Source organism: Xyrauchen texanus, chromosome 37 (genome assembly GCF_025860055.1).
Source record: "Xyrauchen texanus isolate HMW12.3.18 chromosome 37, RBS_HiC_50CHRs, whole genome shotgun sequence".
Lineage (NCBI taxonomy): Eukaryota > Metazoa > Chordata > Actinopteri > Cypriniformes > Catostomidae > Xyrauchen > Xyrauchen texanus.
Window position 1 is genome coordinate 24,156,567 of NC_068312.1, and position 11,215 is coordinate 24,167,781.

The following is an 11,215-nucleotide window of genomic DNA, read 5'->3' on the forward strand; positions in this document are numbered from 1 at the left end:
TACTGTCTGCAGCACAACATAAACAAAACTACAGAAGACCAACCAAAAGCTATGCCCCATTTACAGTGTATTCAAAATAAATCCTTAAACCTAATTCAAGAATCGGTGGTTAATACCTTGTCTACATTGACAAAGAGGATAATTGGTGCAGCACAATGGGTTTTTGTCCACATTATACCATCTTGATCATTAATTAAACTTTAACATTATGATAACGGTGGTGACATTTTATATTCCATGTGTGCACTGTATCATATTGATATTTTATTCAATGGCTAATGTCATATTACAGTTCTCTGTTCTATAATTGTTTTATTTATTCATGTGAAATTAACTGATACACTGCTAAATGAATAACTAATTAACTGGAATGAAGCCTCAAATGAGATATCAGGGTGACGAACAATTCCCACACAAGGTTCTGTGGACCGAGGTACGCATCGCGGTACCAAACCCGAAACTACCTGTAGGAGGTTCAGTTGCAATGGAACTGTAGCCCGATTCGCCTGAATGTGAAAGCAACTCGACTCGGGTGCGCACTCGTTCAAGATGTAAAGTAACCTGCGCTTGCGTTTTAGCTGATGACGACATCATTAATTTCGATAACACACGACGATCCACACATTTCTGAAAATCGCAAAAAAGTAATGACACCACAATGACATACAAGTACAATCAACTCTATAAATACTGTCTGTCTGTCTGTCTGTATACCTTGTAAATACTATTATAGGACATAAATATAGGGTCTAATAGGAGATGACAGTGGCAATAACTTCACCTTGGACACGAGCGTGAGTAAGCGTGCAGTGTAAACAAAGATGCAAATGAATTCCTTTCAATCAACCCAGCGAGCAAAAAGTCGTCTAGACCACGTCTAAAAGACGTAATTGTTAGACATCCAGAAGACGTCCTCACAGGAGCCAGAATGAAAGTTTTTTATACGTCTTTTCTGGACATTGTTTAGACGTCAATTAAAGACGTGCTACAGACGTAATTGTTAGACATCCAGAAGACGTCCTCACAGGAGCCAGAATGAAAGTTTTTTATACGTCTTTTCTGGACATTGTTTAGACGTCAATTAAAGACGTGCTACAGACGTAATTGTTAGACATCCAGAAGACGTCCTCACAGGAGCCAGAATGAAAGTTTTTTATACGTCTTTTCTGGACATTGTTTAGACGTCAATTAAAGACGTGCTACAGACGTAATTGTTAGACATCCAGAAGACGTCCTCACAGGAGCCAGAATGAAAGTTTTTTATACGTCTTTTCTGGACATTGTATAGACGTCAATTAAAGACGTGCTACAGACGTAATTGTTAAGACATCTAAAGGCAGCCAGAATAAAAGTTGTATTAGACGCGTTTTCTGTAGTAGAAATGTCAAAGAAGACTGTTAAAGACCCATACTGACATGGAAATCCCATCTGTGCATATTTGCCAGGATCCAACTTTAAAATGTTTTTACTTTAAAACAGTGGCAGTGAGTTCGTTCTCACTGAGAAAAACCCAGTTACTCATTGTTAATGGTTGTCGTGTCATGAAACTGCAGACACGCAGACCATAGACCTAAATTAGATTGTAAAGAATATTGATAATATTGAATATTCAATTGAATAAAAGTGTAGCCTAGTGTATATAGTCTTGCATTTTTATATCTTATAATATATTTGTAATAAACTGCTTAACATTTTCCTGTAAAACAAACTGATCACTCCAAGAAATAAATTATTTAAATCTGAAAATATATTTTTATTACAAATTTTACCCAAGCTTAAAACCAGAACAGTAAAGTATAAATTAACACAATACAACTTAAAACCTGAACAGTCAAGTATAAATTAACACAATACAACTTAAAACCTGAACAGTCAAGTATAAATTAACACAATACAACTTAAAACCTGAACAGTCAAGTATAAATTAACACAATACAACTTAAAACCTGAACAGTCAAGTATAAATTAACACAATACAACTTAAAACCTGAACAGTAAAGTTATAAATAAAAGTGCTATAAAATTTTGTTAAAACAGTAAACAATTAACAAAATGTGGCTGCTATAAGGTCCACAATATATTCATTTACAGCCACCACCCCTGACTCTCCCGGGGCATGTTTCAGATGATCAGATGCAGCAGACTTTATTTGGGCCTCTGTAGCAGCTGGGTCCCATTTCATGACAGCAGCTACAATCAAAGCAAAAAAATCCACATGTAAAATAAATATACAAACGCCACTGTTGTGGTCTAGCTTGCAGCAGAGATACATAGTATACATAGATGAAAATTTGAGTACTCAAATCAATGAAATGATTATGTCTAGTTTATGAAATGCCTAGTTATCAAATCAAAAATCAAGTCAAATTACATCAAGCCTGATATTAAGCATTCCACACACACATACATATATACACACTTTTTTTTTTAATGACCATAATATGAAGCTCACCTTTTATTGCTGAAAACAATTTATTGTCTTCAATTCAAATTTTATCTTTTTTGCCCTTCCCTTCATATTGAATAGAAGTTCAATCAGCTGATTGGTGAAGAGCCTAATCCAATCAAAGACAAAAAATAATATGCAACACGATTCCAAAACAATACAATACGGCACAATACTATAAGGTACAATACGGCAGTGAGAATACTGTACAAACAAAACAACATAAGTACATTTTTATATTTCCCACTTACATATCACTTGAAAGAAATTAGAGAAAATAACACTCACGTAACAATCAGCTCCTACAGAACATCACATTCACCTCACGAGGGTTGAAATGCTCAACATACTGTTGTACACTGTGTAAATAATCACATTAAATACAAATCACATGAAAAGCACAATGAACATTTGAAAAAAGTGCATAGCATTTCTTAATGTCAAATGAACAGGCCTGCACCGCATGGTGTGACGTCATATCATCGCGGACATTACACACGACATAACTTCTCAAATATGATAATATATCCATATTTACACAACAAAGTATACATCCACAAATGGTATTTATCAAGATTATTACCACATAACATTATATTTACCCGTTCCCAGAGAGTGAGCGTCTCTCTCACACTACTCGTTGCATGTCTATCAAAACAATGACCGAGGTGAGAATGCATGCGCATAATCTCGTACGCAACACACATAGCGCCACCTGTTGACAACTCCAGGGAAATACAGGTAACCGCTGCCTTTCCTGTCTCCATAATTCACTCAACATATCAAATAACAGTTTTAAACATACAAGGCGAAAAACAAACTTTAAGGGGTATTTACCACCCGGTTACATATAGTTGTAATGTTATGACAATGACGATGTTTGTTATATTTTTTGTTGTACTTGCAAACTTGATGTAGTTTTCTTCTACAAGCATTTAATAATAATAAATAAATGACGTTTCGATTGTGGCTTTAACATATTTTCTGTCATTTATTGACTAAATCTGGATGTTAACGGACGTTTAGATTGTGGCCAGATTGGACATCTTTTTCACGTCATTCATCGACTAATTCTGGACGTCAACGGACGTCCAGATTATAGCCAGTATGAACGTCTGTTCTGAACTAGTTCTGGCTGTCAGTGGACGTTTAGATTGTGGCCAGATTGGACATCTTTTTCACGTCATTCATCGACTAATTCTGGACGTCAACGGACGTCCAGATTATAGCCAGTATGAACGTCTGTTCTGAACTAGTTCTGGCTGTCAGTGGACCTATAGATTGTGGCCAGATTGGACATCTTTTTCACGTCATTCATCGACTAATTCTGGATGTCAACGGACGTCCAGATTATAGCCAGTATGAACGTCTGTTCTGAACTAGTTCTGGCTGTCAGTGGACCTATAGATTATGGCCTGATGGGACATAATTTATCAGTGTCATTAATCGACTAATTCTGGCTGTCAATGGACGTTCAGATCATGGCCTGGACGGACGGACGAGATATCAACCTGTTTTGTATGTCCACAGACGTCGCTTGCTCAGTGGGAACTGTCTCCTCAAAAAACGCAGTTTGCGAGCAGCAGCAAGCACCTTCCCCTGGACATCTGCGGAGTTACGCAATGAAGTGTACATATACGCAGTTGTCGTTCACTCTGCTCTGCATAATGGTATAAAAAAAACCTCACTTTGAGTCGCTTTGTGTTCACCATGCGCTTGTTATAATGTAAGATGTACGCAAATGGACTGGGGTTCTATAGAATCAAGTGAGTGTGAAACCAGACCAACGCTGCGGGGGGCTCTGGGAACAATCGCACTCGGAATCCGACAGCAGCAAAAGTGCCCAGTGTGAAAGCCCCCTAAGGATGTTTTCGCACTAGCACTTTTTGTGCTCACCCGGGGTCGAATTATGTCAAATCTCAGTTCGTTTGGATAATGTGAATGCTGTTTTTTGAACTCGGGTGCGCACCCGCGAATCGCACACTGTACCACTTGAAAATGTGGTCTGGGGTAAGGTCCATGTGAACTCCAGTAGCCTACAGTTTGCTGCTGATATGAACACAGTCGGACCAAATCGCTAAAGTGAACGGCTTGGGATGATGTTACTTTGTGTCTTTGCAGGCTCCCCATAGCAGTTATTATTGTATAATGCATGTATCCTACCTGCTTGTTTCCAAATACACCACCATAAGAATTTTCACTACTGCAATTGCAACAGTGCAATAATAACAAGAGTTGTACTGCTAACAGTGTGGCATGAGATATGAGGGCTTTCAGCTGACTACAGGATGAGTGAACCACATGAGGCCAACAGACATTTTGCACACAGTATCTCCAGGCTTGATTCTATTACCACTGAGATTCACATTAAATAAATTCTGCAAGGATGATGGACTGGGATAAAGAGATGTGACTGAGCTAGAACAGTTTCAGCACCTCATTAGGCCTAGTATTTAGCACATGTTTAGGCAGCTGTCACACTTTCCAGTCACTAATGAGGCAAATTCATCGATTTACAGATGTAGTTCACCCCAAAAGGAAAATATTCTCATAATTTACTCACCCTCATGCCATCCCAGATGTGTATAACTTTCTTCTGCAGAGCACAAATTTTCTCTCTAAAAAGCACAACGACATGCTAAAAGTAATCCATATGAATCCAGTGGTTAAATCCATACCTTCAGAAGGATATGATAGGTGTGGTTGAGAAACAGATCAATATTTATTTTTTACTAGAATTTCTTCTCCCTGCCCAGTAGGGGGTGATATGCATGAAGAATGTGAATCACGTTTACCGTTTAAGGAATGAGCATTACACCAAGGCGTGTACTCTGGAGCAGGATCGATTTGGAGGTGGAGGGTTCATCATGGTCTGGGGCAGTGCGTCACAGCATCATCGGACTGAACTTGTCACTGCAGGCAATCTCAACGCTGCGCATTACAGGAAATACATCCTCCTCCATCATGTGGTATCCTTCCTGCAGGCTCATCCAGACAATGCCACCAGCCATACTGCTCGTTCTGTGCTTGATTTCCTGCAAGACAGGAATGTCAGTGTTCTGCTTTGGCCAGCGAAGAACCCGGATCTCAATCCCGTTGAGCACATCTGGGACCTGTTTGATCGGAGGATGAGGGCTAGGACCGTTTGGCTCCAAAGAAAAAATCTGACTGACAGACGCACGCCCGCTTCCCTTTATACCCGTATGTCCAGGGGCGGGACATGCAAATTCTGTGTGCCAACTTCTAATTGGCCTTTTCTCAAGTTCAGATGTACACGAGGCTCTCAAGAAAGACTCCTTGTGTCACTACATTCGACTCAACATCGAGTGAGTGACAGAAGGGGAACATATTTTAGCAAACCATGACCTATTGGTCAGGCTATATACTGTATATATCTTGTCAGTTACATTTGAATTGTCACATTTTAGCTTTTCTATGTACATTAGCAGTTTGTATATTGTGACAATGGTATAATCATATTATAGTGGTTATGACAGATATTTTTTATTAGTTGCCACTTTTACATTTACATTCAAAATGTTTAAATGTGTATACTGCATTGCAACCCTCTTCAGATGCATGATTGGATATCATTTTAATCACATTTTAGCTTTTTAAAAATGTACAAATACTTAATTCTAGCAATAATTTGATTTAAGAATATTGCATATAGTATCATAATGATGCCACTGTGTAATATGTCATGTCAGCTACAGTTTTTCAACAAAAACTATTCACAAGACTTGAACCTAAATATGAAAATAGAATTACACATCTGATATTTAACAAAAAATTGCCTTAGAAGTCCATTATGACCTGCCTGATTTACCTAAGTGGGCATCAAAAAATAATGATTACCATTTTATTACCATTTTATACTACCAAGTTAATATTAGGTTTATGGAGCAAGGCTCTGCATGGGTTTCACCAAACCATCCATAAATGCTGTTGAAACCAATTTGTTAAATTCTTCAATATTTTAATTGTTTGATGACGTTAAATATTTAAAAATGTACTATTGTTCCTTTAAATATGCATGTTTACACATTTCACACATTACATACTTGTTTTTGTATTCATAATTTGCAGTATTTACATTGATATGTATAAGAAGCGCTAAAATGGCATACTTTCTCTTAAGGAATAGCGCCTGCTCACCACATGCATTTCAGTTGAGATTTTTATTTTATTTAATAAATTTTTTATCAAATTTGTGTCAAATGCTCTTATATTCAATACTCTTCCTCGTCCTCCTCACCATCTTGAGAGGAATCAGCACCAACCTCCTCGTAGTCCTTCTCAAGGGCAGCCATGTCCTCTTGAGCCTCTTGAGAATTATCCTTCCTCCATCCCTCCACCAACATAGCAATGTACGAAAGCCCTTTTGGCATACATGAGGTCAAACTTGTGGTCCAAGGGCACCACGATTCTGCAATAGCCATGGTGTTACTCAACATACAGATGGCTCTCTGCACCTTGGCCAGATCACCTCCTGGCACAACAGTGGGCAGCTGGTAGTTGATGCCGACCATAAATTCTGTGGGACACCTGTCCATGAACAGGATGGAGTGTCATGTCTTGATGCTGGCTATAGCAGAGTTGACATCTTTTGGGACCATGTCGCCATGGTAAAGCAGACAGCAGGCCATGTATTTGCCATGGCAAGGGTCACACTTCACAAGGGTTTACCAGCTCAAAGCAGGCATTGGTGATCTCCGGTACAGAGAGCTGCTCGTGGTATGCTTTTTCAGCAGAGATGATGGGCAAGTAAGTGACAAGTGGGAAGATGATACGAGGGTATGGGACCAGGTTGGTCTGGAACTCTGAGGTCCACATTCAGATCTTCATCAAAATTTAAAGATGCAGTGATTGAGGACACAATCTGGGATATGAGCCGGTTCAGGTTGGTGTAGGATGGGCGCTCAATATCAAAATTTCTCTTGCAGATGTCAAATATGGCTCCATTATCCACCATGAAAGAGCAGTCATAGTGCTCAAGCGTGGTGGGAGTCATAAGAATACTATTGTAGGGCTCCACCACATCAGTGCTCACCTGTGGGGCAGGATACACTGAGAACTCGAACTTTGACTTTTTACCATAATCTACAAACAATGTCATTCAATCAGGAGAGATGTAAAACTAGAGTCTGTTCCTCCAAAACTGTGAAAGATCAGGAAGCCCTGCAGCCCAGTGCACTGATCCGCCTAGAGAGAGAGAGACAGCAGAAAGTGGTTCAAAATGTGTCCAGTTTTACAAAACACTTGAATGCCATTGAACACACCATTTTGCACATAAATATGACCGTATATGGTCCAACACGGGGTCTATGATTTATTTGCCGATGGTATAGTGACCTCTTGCATAATTATTGGCCACATCCTCTTTGCCACTGATAAGCTGCACAGGGTGGTAAAGTTGTCGATATGCTCCATTACGGATCTCATCTACAAAGCAACATTGTCAAAGAAACTTGAGCCACAGACACCCAATCTCCAGAAACCTTCCGATTTTACTGAAAAACAGTGCAAGAGTTGTACATTTAGGGGTACAAAAGTGATCACTGGGCAGTACCCTCAATGTTTACCCACAGTAACACCTTGAAGTCCCAATACATGACATTTCAGGACAGATAAGGTACAGATACACTCCAAATTACATGTAAAGAGTACAGTGGGTGTACCTTTGAACTGACTACCCCAGTGACAAAACAACAGTCGGCTCCAGATCAATGAATATCCCTCGAGGAACGTAATTCCCTGCACAGGTTTCACTGAATAAAGTGCCAAAAGAAGAGTCAGCCAATGTGCTGCAGTAACCAACGATTATTCCATCCCGCTGGATGCCATGCTCCAAACAGTACAACTCCCAGCAGGAGTTTCCCATTTGAACTCCTGGTTGACCGATGTGTTGATATGTACTCCAATGACAATGATACAAATCACTTTTGCTGATCACACATGAAAATGAAAACATGCCTGAAACCACACAATCTCACCATTGTACTCAAATATCACAGCAAACATGAATGAAAATGGAGCCTTCAAACCCTGTGACAACAAAAAATTACAACAGTAATTCTAAACTTATCTGGCTGGTTGATGATATAATGCCAAAGAGAACACCAACACACCTTCTCAACTCAACCAATCCACACACCTGGGCTTACTTTATAATTACTTAAGTAGGGTGTGGCTTTTACCTGGAATCATAATGTAAACTGCGCTAATGATGGTAACTAACTAGATTTTGAAATCCATTTTTTTACTCCTATAGACAAATCAGAACAACCGTAAAATGATGTTAAATTGTTGATACCTTAAATATTTAATGTGACACTCAGTGAACATTTTCACAGATATAATATATTAGGATATCTCATGCAAAAAAAAAATTAGCCGTACTATTGTACATAAGAAAAAAAGAGCAGAACAGGAATATTTTATTTTCTGTGATCTGAGGGGAATTTTAATATAAACTCCAGATGTTTTAATGTTATTAAATGAAAAGTCATTCAATTCAAATATATGTATAGCACAAACAAGCTCAATTGAACAAGAATTTAAAAGTAGATTACAATTAAGACTGGCAGACTGAATTGGCATGTAGGGAAAACCAGAATTATGGATGGCAAAGTGAATTGGGAAAATGTAACGGCAGAAAAAACAATATGACAAATTAAGACCTAATGCCTCTTTTTAATGAACAGTAACCACTAGAGATAGGTAGTGCCATTAATGTCTCATTAAGACGACAGACCAATTTGCAGCCAATTCCACTATAATGAATTATTTGCATGAGTACATGAAAGTGTTGGTCTTTTTGGTGGAAAAAAAGATGATTCCTTCCCATTTGGGTTGGTGCAGGGGCTAGGACTGATACTGAACAGCCTACCACATATTCCCTGGACTAAATCAAATGTAATGATCATGCTTTCCTAATTTTCCATCTCAAGCGGAACAGTTTTTCAAATAGTTTGGAATGTCAGACATGAACAGCTGTAGAATGAATCTGAAGAATGAGAGAGTGAGATCCAGAAAGAGACGGCCATCTGTTGTCATTGTGTAGATAAAGTCAAACTTAAGCTGTTCCCAATAAGCCTACTGAATTTATTGTGTGCAATGAAGCAAATCACATGTCCTTGAATATTTTTAGTATTTGTAACAAGTTGTATTCTCCCACAGACAACTCAAAGTCAGTTTGCTGACCGTCCAATGCATATTTAACATAAAAATGTCAGGAGCTGGCTGAAATCGCCAGTTCTGATCTGACTGGCTGTCTTGAAGCAACTTCTGGGAATAAAGTCACACAGGTTTTTTTTATCAGACCGGCTGAAAACCGGCATTCTGAGGATGTTCCTGAAAGAAATGTTTCTGGAAATGAAGTAAGAGCAATTCCTTCACACCATTACGCATCTATCAAAGTGTGAAGTCTGAATGGGAGATTTTAATATCTCATAACATCTGTTCTGTTTCATTTTAGGCCTTATTGCCATACATACCCAAAAAAGCAAAAACGGCAACACACTCAGCAGATGGGGAGGAGGAGTTTGAAGAGCCATACTGCATCACTGCTCACAGCAAAACAGAAATAAAGATTCATTTATGTAAATGTCTGACCACCTGCACTTTTGTTGAGCTTATGTGAATTGTATTGCTGGCAGATGGATGCAGTCATATTAATTAGGCCTGTCACGATAACTACTTTTGTTGGATGATATATTATGCCAGAAACAATTGTGTTAAAAATAATAAAATAGTAAAAATATTTTCATTTTAAGACTATTTTATGCCACTGATATAATGATAATACAATAGCATAATGATACAAGTACACCCTTTCAAAGAGCAATTCACTTTTAATTCTTAAGAATACTCAGACATTGGAATTGGAATGTCAAAAAAAAAAAAAAATTAAAGTCAGGAAGGCCCCTCTCCATCTCCATCTGTGTTTTTGGTCCCAGCTCAGAAAACTGGAGGGGATGGTTGTTTTAAATGAGCTTTTAGGTTAGTTGTATTGCCGCTTTTAGTAGCATACCGGCTTGTTCACAATAATGGGCTCTCCTCTCTCGTTCGGCTTAAAGCCAAAATGTTCCCACACCAGAGCTCTAGAATGTGGGTTTGAAACCAAGTCCATTTGTACTTATTCTTCCAAACGTTCTGGCTGGCATTATGCAGTTGTTGGGAAAAACACCAATTAAAACACCTATTAGCCTCGAGTAACGCATAATCACCGTCCAATTTTGCACTGGGAATCTAAAGAAAGTCACTGGCAAAAGTTTCCATATGGTTGTGGACCTGTTTTTGCAGGTTGTAGGGGTTTTATTCTCTCGCTGTTAGTTTGTATAGCTTTCATGCATTAGGCAGCCTGGCCTCAGCTTGCCTGGGGAAATCCTTGGAAAATCTCAGTGATTTGTGTGTGGTGCTGATGGAAGGTTTACAGGCAGAGCTGTGTCCAATTCAGTTAGACTTCCTGTTCCAGTATTTTCTCAGTTGATTAATTTTTTGGAATGTTTTGTACAGATTTGCATTCCAAGGCCATGTCCACGCTGATGTGCTTTTGGTTGAAAATGGATTGAGTTTGCTACATTTATACCTCTCATCTCTCTAGTATTTTGAAAATGCTCTCTTGTACCATGTTGTGATTCATGTTCTGGAGGCAACTGAAGTGTAGACATTTTAAGGAGTGTTCGATTATGATATGGACTGTCACCTTGCCATGGTGTAGAGGTTTGCAAATAGATTTCTGTAAGTGCCATAACATCTTTTGTA

General features: G+C 38.7%; 1 long non-coding RNA gene and 1 pseudogene across 3 annotated transcripts; both read right to left on the reverse strand.

The window, feature by feature from the left end:
- Positions 1–1,745: 1,745 nt before the first annotated feature.
- Positions 1,746–3,156, reverse strand: LOC127631147 (uncharacterized). Of its 3 annotated transcripts, none has more exons than XR_007968923.1 (5): positions 3,049–3,152; positions 2,735–2,805; positions 2,453–2,555; positions 1,906–2,190; positions 1,766–1,823 (listed from the first exon to the last, which is right to left on the reverse strand). It is a non-coding gene; the product is annotated as an uncharacterized LOC127631147 (long non-coding RNA). The 3 variants fall into 3 exon arrangements; XR_007968924.1 differs by having other exon boundaries at positions 1,779–1,823; positions 1,865–2,190; positions 3,049–3,156; XR_007968922.1 differs by having other exon boundaries at positions 1,746–2,190; positions 3,049–3,144.
- Positions 3,157–6,678: 3,522 nt separating this feature from the next.
- LOC127630640 (tubulin alpha-8 chain-like) lies at positions 6,679–8,348 on the reverse strand (annotated as a pseudogene).
- Between the last annotated feature and the right edge of the window lie 2,867 nt (positions 8,349–11,215).